The 12841-nt window shown below is 37.7% G+C and overlaps 1 protein-coding gene across 2 annotated transcripts in view; it reads right to left on the bottom strand.

Annotated features, from left to right (window-relative positions):
• The window catches only part of s1pr2 (sphingosine-1-phosphate receptor 2), a 28868-nt gene extending 25557 nt beyond the window's left edge, over nt 1-3311 (bottom strand). The window contains exon 1 of one of the 2 annotated variants that reach the window (XM_060897568.1): nt 2948-3311. The gene's annotated coding sequence lies outside the window, so the exon portion shown is untranslated. Of the gene's footprint in view, nt 1-1398; nt 1696-2947 lie in introns of those variants that run through there. The other variant, XM_060897569.1, reaches the window with a different exon arrangement.
• Between the last annotated feature and the right edge of the window lie 9530 nt (nt 3312-12841).

Raw genomic sequence — 12841 nt, 5'->3', positions numbered from 1 at the left:
AAAATGGTTCTTAATCAGTGACACAGGTACAGTAAACACACTGTACTGTAGGTAGCTAAAACCACGTAACTATTCTAAAAACTATTAAGAAACCCATTTTTTCTACACAAACTAAATTTAGAAATCCTTAACAGATGATCAGATTGTCTTTTTCGGGGGAATTCCTTTGGGGTTCCATGTCAAAGCTGACAACAGTGTTTTCTTATTGGACAGGGATACAAGTCAAACTAAGAACCCTGAATTATTTACATTATTCACATTAGTTTGTTTCTTTGGTGGAACCTTCAGAGAACACTAACATGTTTTATGCCAGTGTTACACGACGCCCATCTTTAGGTGTCAACAAACTGTTAAAAGAACCCCTAAGGAACCGTTAGCAATCATTTTTCTTACTTTTAAGGGTTCTACAATTTGTTCTTTTGGAGGAACTGTTAGAGGTTTTACGTACAATCCTACAACTTTCCCCTGTAAGAAGCCAAACAATTAAGAAGAATCAAAAATCAAGCAAATAGATAAGCTTGCTAAATATGTTCTACTTACTCTAATAGACAACACCGTTATAGAGTTTTTTTTTTCATCAAGCTTTCAAAAGATCATCTGAACGCCATATGTGTTCTTAGAGTTCATCTTTCATTTATTTCTAAGAGTGTGAGAACAGCTGAAGAGGTCAGGATGTTACAATAAAACAGTGGGTCACACTGTCACATTAACACTGTAGTGTCATTAAGGATATTATATGTGACTTACAAAAAATGATCCTCTGTCTAAAATCCCAGATGTTTCAATGGAATCAGACTAAAGGATTGTGTGGTGTTGGGAGTTTGGGGACAGGGCACACCACAGTGTACTCCACAGCTGGGCTTCTGTCGACGAAGCCTGTGAATGCGAGTGTAAAGAACGTTGTCTAAAGTCAGCACAGACGGCACTGATGGCTTTATTTAGCTCTAATGAAGCATGGAGTGACATAAGCAAACACAGACAGTAGACCTGAGATATTAAGCCAAAGAATACACCATAGAATGACCTGCTGACACCTAAATACGACACCCAGGCCATCAATAGAGCCTCATTCAACACCTGATATTTCTGCCTTGCTTCAATCTGTCCTCTCTTGTCCTGCTGGCCTTTTGAACGGCTCTTATCATCACATCTCGGTGTTTGCTCTTCTCTAATCGCATAGAGCTTATTGTTTCTAAAAGAAAAAAAAATCAGCTCCAGATCTTTACAGAAAAAACAAAAGTGAGAAAAACAAGGCTATACAACTTTGCACATACAAAAACACATTCTCCAACCGAGTCTGTAATGCTTGGAATGATGGATGAACACCTTTCAGCAATGAAATGAGTATTTCCTCCTCCATATCAGCTTATCTGTAAACTAAAGAGAGGAATCTCGTACCAGAAGAACACCTCCCCCTCTCTTCCTCTGCCCTCTCACACTCTCCTACTCCGTGACATGCCGGGGTACCAGTGGAGAAGGATTAACGCTGTGTATCCAAGGTCACGTGTTTTGTCCAGCTCTTGAAAGTATTTTCATCCACCCCAGTGTTTCAGTACTCAACTGTGCCAACACAAAGTTTACACAGAAATAAGCAGAGGTGAAAAGAAAGAGTAAGACACCTGACCTCTCAAAGGTGCATGAACATTCCTCTGTCTCATTTCACAATATTCAATTGTTGTTCCCGTCAAAACAGTCTGTATCACGTATTTAACCAGCATTCATGGAGGTGTGGTTTTGTTGCTGCTTTGGCTGCTCATTGGGAAAGTGGATAAAAACTAAGGATGTAACCAGCTGATGGTCATCAGATGCTGCAACATCAGATGCTGAAACACTGGTATAGGGAAACGGACCGGATTTTCAAAACAGATTCTTTGATTTTACGAGACTTTATGACGTGGGTCCTGCAAACATCAGACATGACTTCAGGCATGCGGTCAGGGCACTTGTGCAAATTCCTTCTGCTAAATTACCATAAGTGGTGATACTGAAGACTCTTAAATGTAAGCTTTTAAGTCATTTTGGGGTAAAAGCATCAGCCAAATGAGGTCTAAATATATAGTAAAACATAAAAACGTTATTAAGACATCAGATTTAGATCAGTATCAGGTATCAGCCAACACCCAGAGCTCCCAGCTTTACAAAATTGGTGTCTTTCTATATGCCTAAATAACAGCATTTAACATTTGTTGCATGTATAGAAATATCTTTGGGGGCATTGGAGCACATCGAGAGCACATTCTAACCCTAACACAAAGGTAGAATAGATCCTTTGTCTTATTAATACATCCTTTAGGAACAATGAAACCATTGCGGATGAGAAAATACCCGAAACTCCCAACACTGGGATGAAGGGGGGCGTCATTCATACACTGCATAATGTAGAGAAGCTCCCTGCTATGTACGTGTGTGTGTGTGTGTGTGTGTGCGTGTGCGTGTGTGCACTATCCCTCCTGTTGACAAATGAGTGACTACAATAACCAAAGTGTAGTAAAAGGACATAAGAAAGACCCCCTTTACACGGTTGATGTTTAACTGCAGGCGTGTTACACATTAAAACGGCGCGTTTACGCAAGAGGGCATAAAAATGCGCGCTCTGGTTATAATAAATAAAACTGACAGAATGTACAGCCAATTCAACAGCCTAACAATCCAGTTAATAAAACACAGATGTGTTTTTGTATGTGTACATACACTTGCATGTCTTATTCCCTACCAATAACAATTATCTCTATGAATAATTCATGTATATATTATATACTGTAATGAAAGACGCAGGCGCACATTGTATAGACACGGAGACAGGATATTTTCCATCCAGATGTTTGTCAACAATGAATCATAGAAAAAAAAATATAGTTTTACATACATGATTCATGATTAAATCAGTCAAGCTTTCGTACATGCTATTATTTTATTAGAACACTTTGATTGATATAAATACACTCACCCCATGTGAGATGCCCGGCGCAGAGAAGAACGAGAGCGCACTGGACACACTACACATTCGTCATCGAAAAATTCACTCCAAGTGATTTTCTGATTCCCGACAACGACTCAGTCAATGAATCATACAAAAAAAACCCCAATAACACTACAAAAAGTTCAGCTGGGGTTTGAGCAGCTACAGGAACAGCCGTCAGCGTTTACAACAGCAGGTCTTGCGTAAAAAATAGGTGCAAACAAACCAAATCCGTTGGAAACATTTTGTTTATAGCCCTTTCTTTACACTATTCCACGGTATAAAACAGATTTTTTAGGTAAAACTCCACGGACCAGGCGAGTGAGAGCTTTGCAGAAGCCTACTCGGTCTGCTAGACATGAGGGAGGCGCAAACACACGCACACACACACACACACACACACACACACAAGTACACGCCCCACACACACCTCCAGATGCCGCTCGCTGCTACCTGAGCTGTCTACGTTCAGACAAATAACCATAGGGGTGCCAACATTTATGCTATTAGAATATGTTGTATTTAATCTACCAAATAAAAAGTTAAAAATGTTTTTTAAACCCTTTTTATTGCTGTATTTTTATTCTCTTTCTCTTTTTCCCTCAGGGTCCAAATGAGCTCCAGATGTTTTTCTTCTTTGTGTTTTTTTGTTCCTTTCCTCCTCCTCCTCCACCACCACCACCACCTCCTCCTCTTCACTTCCTCCCTCATCTCTCTTCCTCGCTCATAGTTCTGTAGCGTCTCACAAGTTAAAATTGGTTTTATAAGAGGTTGACAGATGTGTGAAGATTTTCTTGAAAAAAAAAAAGGTAGCAAAAATCAATGAAACTCAAAGCAGCACAAGAACGAGCTGTTGTTCAGTCTAAACACTGGTGTTCTTTTGGTTGGGCATCTCATCTGGATAAAATAAGGATATCCAAGTGAGTCATATAGAGCTCATAAATACAGCTATAAATATGTTTGTAAATCAGCCTTCATCACCCGGTCAGTTAAACACAACATAACCTTTACAACACTCACGATAGAAATTATACCATACAACTATTCATAATTCGTATCTACCTGACTTTCTGTACATCTTGTCTCCATGTCTGGGTTCTCCAGTTTCCTCCCACCTTCCAAAAACATGACAGTAGGCTGATTCATGGAATCGTCCAGGGTGCATTCCCACTTTATCTTCAGTGTTCCAGGATTAGACTCCAGATTCACCACAATCCAGAGCACGATAAAACCATGAGTGAAAGTGAATAACTGCCTTTTTCCTCTATTTCAATTTGTACGTACTTTACATAAAAATACTTGTCAGTCTGCTTGGAGTTTGTTCTTGTGGGGTTTCCTTCAGGTATTCCAGGTTCCCCTGTCCAAAAACATCCAGGTAGGCAGAACGGCTATGATAAATTGCCCTTCACACCTAATGTTCCTGGGATAAGCTCCATATACGACATGACCCTGAACAGGATAAAGCAATTACTAACTGAATGAATGAACATCATCTATGTAGCGTTGCCTTTAAATCACATTTATATATTAAACTGGGTTTGGGCCTGTAAATGAGATGCTTCAAACTAGTTAATCACTGTCTTATGTCTCTGATGTACAGTCTCTTTCAGTGTTTCTCATGTATGTCTCTTTCAGTGTTTGTGGCTTTCTATATGCCAAAGTCAGCTTCTCATCATTTTTGAAAAAGCACCAATGTACATAAACAGGAAATTTAATTTAATTAAACCTAGGTTTCAGCAAAAATAATCCAAAATCAAATTAAAATAATTATCTTCATCTCTGATGACCTTTTTACTCATTTGCAATTATGTCATTTTACATTATGACTCTCTGTTTGGGACTGTCCCAAAAATGAAGGAAAAATTGTGTTGACATGCACATTGCACATTGATAATTCTCAGTATTCAAATGAAAATGATAGAAATTTTGAGGTTAGGTTTAAGGATGTGGATGGTTACTTTATTTTTTTTTCATTTGTATGAAATTAAACCAAATCCACCCGCATGAATTTGTCATCAGTTCAGGTTTGATCTTAAAAAAACAAAGGAAAAAAAAAAAAGACAAACAGATCTCACTGTGTTTTTGTAAGGTGTGTACACATGTGTTCATATGTTTTAGTTTCAGTGTTGGTGTTTTTATATGTGCCAAGGCAGTCACTTTGTTATCGTTATGTAATCGCTGTAATCCTTTGTGTTTTCTTTTTTCTTTCCTTCGCTTGGCCTCAGGTGTGCTCAGGTTGGTCCGGGCTTGTTTCTCATTAGGGTTGTGTTACATCGTGCTCTGTCGTGAATAAGTAGGCCATGAATCTTGACAGGATGCAGTAAAATCTAACTACACAATCGTGACAAGACTCTGTTAATAAAAGTCTGATGCATGTTCTGGGTTGAGTAACTTAAAATATCGGTCTCGATTTTACTCATGTGTGTGGTGTGTGTTTGTGGGTTGAACACATTCTGGTAAAACTCTCAAGAGAGATGATGTCATATCTATGACTAAGTAAGGTTCAGAGATCATGTAAGGGTTTCTTTTCAGACTCCTTTAGAGAGTGAAGCAGCATGACTTGTTTTATGTAGATCCAGTCCATCCTGATATGGGTTTGCTTTTCATTCAAACCCAGTGTTTCTCTCAACTTGAAAGAGCGGTCAGGAAGTATGACCTCACTTCCTGCTAGCGCGTCTCCCACAGGCATGGCATTGTCTGTGAGAATGTGTTAGGACCTCTGGGACACCCACACATCTGGCAGCTGCTTTGAGGCCCAGTCGTTTCAATCCTCAGGAAGGAAGGTCCCTAATGTACTTTGTGCGCTCTACAGAATCTAAACATAATTCCATTTAGAGGCATTTTCTGTAATGTATGTACTTATTAACTTGTTGGAAATTCCAGAAATGTTGTCACCTTTACAGTGAGGGGCTGTTATAAACACGGTTGGTCTGCCACAGTTTGGTTTCCACCACCAGGCTTCCTCTAACTGCACAGGGCCTTGTTTTATGTGGCTTTTGTTTGTCATGTCATACTCTACATGATGATGACTCTTCATATATGCTGTGGATGGCATTTCATAGGTTTCACAACTTGGGGAAAATAACCTTAAAACCAATCATTTCAATATCTGTTGCTGTCAATTTTAGGGGGGTCTCAGTCAGAACGGAACTATTTCAGCTTCGAAACACTAATCTGTTTTTTTTTTTATACAAACCCACATCATGTCAGATTATTTTTTTGAATAGCAAATAAAATTCACCTAAATTAAAACTGGGCACTTGATATTTAGGGCACAGAAAATTTTTATGTATAAGTATTATGAAATATATGCCCGACATACACAATATAACGTCAGAGGTATTTTTAACACAGTGGTATCGAATTCTTGATTTTATTGAAATTGAATTGAGAATTGATTCATTTTCTATTCTATGACAGTAGAATTTTTTTTTTTACAAAATGCAAATCACCAGGTTTTATTCATGAGCTTGTTTTAATATGTTAATGTTACTATAGCAACATCCTATACAGAGACTCGGTATAGTAATCACTCCATATAAACTATTATTTGTATTGTTTGTTTTGTTTATGAATTTACTGTCAGGGTAAGTTTTTCTGGAAGAAGTCTTCGGTCTCAGCCCTTCGTGACAGTCAATAAGCTTTCCCTTAGATCATATGAGATTTCTTTGTCTTACTTATTTACTTCAGAAGACAGAAAAACACGGAATCCTTGTGAGGAAACTATTTAGAGCTGTTGTAAGATCAGTGCTAACTTCTTTTACAGATGTTGCATAACATATTAGTAGAATTTGTGCATTGCATGAAATATACTTAGAACAAGATACTGGCTTAAAAAAAATACTACGGAACAACAAATACCATCACGGTTCTTGGCACTTGGTGTAGCCAATAATCTGTTGCGTCCACAGGAAGTAGGAACTAGACTGAAATTCCACTAGGCAACATATGTAGGCGGTTCCCATGTGCCTGTGGTTGAAATGTGAATGCTGAGAAAGTAACACCTTTTTACACTTTCTTACAGAAGGTCACTGATGTCATGATGTTTCCAGGACTCTGTCAGATAACTGGCAAGAGTTTCACAGTCATGGCCTGCTAAGTGTATAATGTACATCAGACAGTCTGTGGGCGGAGCAAAGACTCAGAAAGTTGAGTGCAAAACAAAACCAAATGGTACGTAGAAGTCTGCCATTCTCTGTACTGGTCAGCTTTGGGCTTGTGCTTTCATCATAAACATTTGAAGACTTTGGCAGGAAGGAATTAATGTTAAGACTATAATGAACTCAGTATGTAATGCGTCAGCCATATGTGGTTGAAATGACAATAAAAGCTTCTTGACTTGACTTGACTTGAATTGAAATTACGCAGTATTTCTCGACAGAAATTACGCAGTACTAATAGTCTGCCAGGAGCTCTCAGTTGCACAAGTTCACTCGACTACAATGTGTTGTAGAAAGGAGATTTTTTTAAAAATTTACTTTATTTCCTGTCCAGTGTCACGAAATGAGGATGAGGTTCCCTTCTGAGCCTGGTACCTCTTCTTCCTCATATCATCTCAAGGAGTTTTACCTACACCACCATCGCCTCAGGCTTGTTCATTTAGGGATAAATGTTAGAGATAAATAATAACTTAATCTTAAACTTTTTTAATTTTTATACTGTTTATATACTTTTTTGTATATAATGTCAATTGGTAAACATGCAATACAAATACATTGAATTGAATTGAATTGAATTGAATTGAATTGAATTGAATTGAAGTAGAAGGGATTTGGGATATTGTACATAATAAGTACTATATAAGGACAATATAAAGAGAAAGGTGCAGATTTACAGATTCCTTTCCCACTCCATAAAGAATTTCTCTCATTTCTACAATAAAACAGTATGACATTTTACCTGTTTTTTTTGGAGTACTGTAAAATACTTCCAGCACTGGCAGATCATCATATATTGTACAGTTACAGTAACACTGCTGTGATTATATTGTGCTGAGGTAATGTCCTTTCACTTCACAAAAATTGCATTAATTTCAACATGTGTTAGTTATTAGCTTGTAGCTTTGTTGTACGTAGGACATTAGATTGGTGGTTAAGACTTTACACTTCTGTTCAGCAAGTTGTGAGTATAAATCACAGTAATGCCACTACTGGGCCCTTGAACAAGCCTATAACCTTAATCTGCTCAGTTGTAAAAAAAAAAAAATAATAAAAAAAAATGTACGGTATGTTGCTCTGGATAAGCACCATACCGTACTGTAAATGCAAATCGTCTAATAACACAGTGACATAAACAGTATCCATATTTTTACTGTAAATCTAGCCATTCACCTGAAACAGAAAAAGGAACGTAATCTGATTTTTTTTTTACTTTTCATTTCTTCTCATTTATGTCATCATACATTTTGACTTTCTTCATAGTTTTCAGAGTTCTCAAAAATAATAACATGAATTATCATTGGGGAAGAGGTAGCTCAAGCAGTGAGGAAGTGGGTTGTTGATTGCCAATCCGCCACTGTTGGGCCCTTGAGAAAGGCCCTTAACCATCACTGTTCCAGTGGTGCTGTATCATGTCTGACCCTGTGCTCAGACCCCAACATACAAAATCGGGATATGTGCAGAAAGAATTTCACTTTGCTGTAATGTAAATGTGGGGGGCATGGTGGCTTAGTGGTTAGCACGTTCGCCTCACACCTCCAGGGTCGGGGTTCGATTCCCGCCTCCACCTTGTGTGTGTGGAGTTTGCATGTTCTCCCCGTGCCTCGGGGGTTTCCTCCGGGTACTCCGGTTTCCTCCCCCGGTCCAAAGACATGCATGGTAGGTTGATTGGCATCTCTGGAAAATTGTCCGTAGTGTGTGATTGTCTGAGTGAATGAGAGTGTGTGTGTGTGTGTGTGCCCTGTGATGGGTTGGCACTCCGTCCAGGGTGTATCCTGCCTTGATGCCCGATGACGCCTGAGATAGGCACAGGCTCCCCGTGACCCGAGGTAGCTCGGATAAGCGGTAGAAGATGAATGAATGAATGAATGAATGAATGTAATGTAAATGTGACAAAATGTCCTATTCTTAGTAAAGGTACAAGATATTTTATACGCTTTGTCCTGAAGACGAGTACTGATGATAATGGACTGTGCCTACTTTTAGTATAGTTTGTATACACTGGGAATTCTATAGCACTGACCCGTGATTTTCTCATGCTCTGTATAAATATTCTCCCATCCTCAACTAAACAGCTTTTTCTTACTGAGTACATACCATAATTGTTACCTAAACATTTTAAACAGTGGATTATACAATTAAAAAAAAAAAATCCATTCAAATCAATATTTGGATCAAGCACACTACATTTTCACTTTAGACATTTCTGGGAAATTGATACCTGATACACCTCCAGATAGAAATATCTTGTTTACCACAGGGTACATTTTAAAAGCAGAAGAATAAAATCACTGATCATTTCCTCTCAGAAGAAAGCAGAGGAAAAGAACAAATATTGTTCCTCTTTCTGCCACGCAAATAGATTTTCAGTATGCTTTGTAAATTCTCCAATATCACATGCTTTGCTATCATGTGATTTAATCAAAGCCAGCTTTATTTATTATTCTTAAATTGTCTGAATGATTAAAAGGAGTGAATTTTTTTTATAGCTTTTTGAAGTCTAGTTCTTCTCAGGGTTTAAATATATGACCAGATGTTCTTAAAGGGTTACTTTATGCCCATGAAATCGGTACGAGCTTAAACAAAGGCCTGAGCTTCATGTTTGTTTATCCTGTTGCAAGCCGCAGAGGTGTGTTTGTGTCACATGATTCAACTGGTTGTTTTTCAGTTATAATTTACGCCTACACGGTGATGAGATCACGGCCTATCTATGAGGTTAAATTGTCATTTACATGTCTGTTCACCCCTTTACCATGTTACTATGTACAAATGTCACTGACTCCTGAGTCGAACTCCTCGCTGAATCGAAACAGTATTTTTCTAGTGTTTCTGTGAATTTAAGTCTTCTAAGAGCTTCTCAGTTATTGGTACTTATATATGGTATAAAATATATATCAGAACAAATAATCTATGCAGTGAATCTTTCAAGCTTAAAATTTTAACAACAGCAGTGTTAATAATTTTTGTAAGGTAAAGCCTCTGTGGAAAAAAATGAGAAACAAAAAAACATTCTTATTTTATCCGCCACGTTAATAACCGTACTTTTATCCATAATGAATTTCATGTAAATATTTATAACTTCTAATTTCTAGTAAAAATGCAACAAGAAAAGAATGAAAAGACCTTTAGTCTTGTAATTAGTTCCTCTGTTGTTAAATAATAATCTAATGATGAATAGCTAATTAATTAGCTGAGATTTTAAAGTCAAAGTCAAAAAAAAAGTCTCTTGAAGGGTGTCAATAATTTATGATTCCACCAAAGTATCTCTGCACAGTATTTTATACAGCCTAGTATATATAAAGCTAACTTTACCACTCTCGTCTTTTGCTTGATACGAATCTACAGTGTATGTTTAGTCAACTGAAGCAACCTCTTTGTTTGTATGCTGGTGATGATGGTAGTGATGATGGTGGAGGCGGTGGGGATGGAGGGGGCGTTATGAAGTGTTTGCTTATGTTGTAATGTTATTCCAGTCTTCTCACCCTTTCCTGAGAGATTAAACAGAGGTGTCTGGAGTCAAGATGGCTGATCTCTTTTCCTTACTAATCATCCATTAGTGGCTTAAGTGTTGGCCCAGCCACATTTCCTAAAAGGCTCACAGGTAATGTTCTAGAGGTGACCCCATCCACACCTACCGCATTTTACCTATTAGCACCTCTTTCTCTACTGGTCTGAAGCTCGGCTTTTCTCGAATCAAGTGACGTCTGGACATTCTGATCCCTGTTAGTGACCTCTGAGACCTCTGATTGGACATGCATTTGTCAGAGTGCAAGAGAAGATGTTTATCAATTCTTTACGAATCTGCTTAGGTTTAGATGTGAGTATCTCTTAAGAGAATTGTGGCGAAATTATTGGCATTTTTAGAGGTTCTTCCCTCTCACGGGGCTTCAGTGTTCCCAAATTATTACTGTGAAGGCAGAAAAAAGCTTTGTGTATTTGTGTCTTCGTTCTGATAGCTATGTATGCGTGTTCTTAGTATTGGGTTTCGTTCTGAAAACCCCAAATCTCCTGTTCAGGCAGAGAATGTGTGTGTGTTTGTGTGTGTGAAAGATAGAGGGTAGTTTGAGACCCCAAAGTGCACACCTTAATGAGAAACATGGGCAGTAGGACATGAGTTCGGTGACTTCCTGGAGATTAAGCTTTTATTTACAGAGCAGATTTGAAAAGTACTTAACAAAACATGCCCTAACGTGTACATCCCTTTTTGCTTCATTGCGTATCGATATCTACCATGGTGTGGAAATTTACGCAGCAATCCGACCCTGACCTGTAACACGTCTTAACACGAATAGGAAAGCTGAGTTTTCACTGACACGCGATGGGTTTATTTAAGTCAAGATTTTATTCATGGGTTTAATGAAGACAAGCAATCGCTTCTAGCAAACACAGAGGTGATCCCTTGTCTTGTCAAAAGAAAAATGGACGTAAGGAAAATAGACATATGGGCAGGGTGAAGTGACATCACTGTTGCTGCTGATATTTAATCTTGGAAAACTCAGAAGGGGGCAAATTCAAAATCTGTTGTTTTGACCTGAAACCATATGGCAGCCATCCTGACTGACTTGGAAACCCAACACTGACAGACGTTAATCGCGTGACTGGTGTCAGATCAAAGACGAGTACCTGCATTCAATCTTAATCTGTGGGTGTACAGGATGTTTTAGTAAAATAGGATTAGAACGGCTTCAAATTGGTCGTGTCAGACTGCTTTCCCATGGATTTTCATAATGGTTGACCCTGATCCAAACTTAGCAGCATCAGCTGTAGGAAAATTGGATTTGGTTCATAATCACAGTTCATCAGTTTAAAAACATAATCATTTGAAAATTTGCTAAAGCTAATGAGAGATTATTGTACATTTTATTCTTGTAAGAATTGTACCAAATTTTAACAAGTTGTTTGTATCACTTGATTTTGTATACTTTTTGCATTAATTAAAGTGTTATAGAATATCTGATAGAAAACAACAAAACCTAAATTTAAGGAAAATGCAGCTTCTCTGCAACTCAATAAAGCACTGATCTCCTTTATAATACCATTAAATATTTCTATTCCAATGGGCGTGGTTTCTTCCTGAATGACTCCGCCCCCTCCACAAGGCATGCTCATTGGTTTAGAGCTGCGTTTTTTCGCTTGTGGCATTCAGAGACTCCAGATCACAAAGTAAGTAAACAGTTATAGGACATTTTGGAGTGATGTGCTAGACCGGTCTCGAATATATCATAAAAACACCAGTGTGAATACTGTATGTTTGGCAAAAATGGAGTTAAATCCAACTATTTAAACGACTAAAAATGTGTAAAATGTTTTGTTAAACATAACCTAGACAAGACCCCTTAATAGTCATTATTCTTCAAAATAATATAATGTCATAACTATAATTATGCAGGACAATGTATCTTATAGCACAAATACCTCACAGTTATTAGATTTTATAGAGTAAGTAAGGAATTTTAACACTTTGATGCAAGCAACGATGAACCACTTTTATTAGTTTCTAGTTTATTGATGTACATTTAATGTTGTGTAATGTCTGTAAAACAAGTTATTTCCTGTTTCAGTTCCATTATAACAGCTATATATTGTTCCATTGCCAGCTTCTCTTGAAGTTAATAAAATTAAAATAAAAGCTTTCATGATACTGAGAAGCCACAAAGGATAAACTTCTCTTTCTTGAAGATTTTCCCATGGTGAGAAAAAATAGAAACAAAGAGTTTTAAAACGA

This window comes from Tachysurus vachellii, chromosome 21 (assembly GCF_030014155.1).
Source record: "Tachysurus vachellii isolate PV-2020 chromosome 21, HZAU_Pvac_v1, whole genome shotgun sequence".
NCBI classification, from domain to species: Eukaryota; Metazoa; Chordata; class Actinopteri; order Siluriformes; family Bagridae; genus Tachysurus; species Tachysurus vachellii.
Note: the sequence above shows the minus strand (reverse complement) of the source record. Positions and strands in the feature narration are given on the sequence as shown.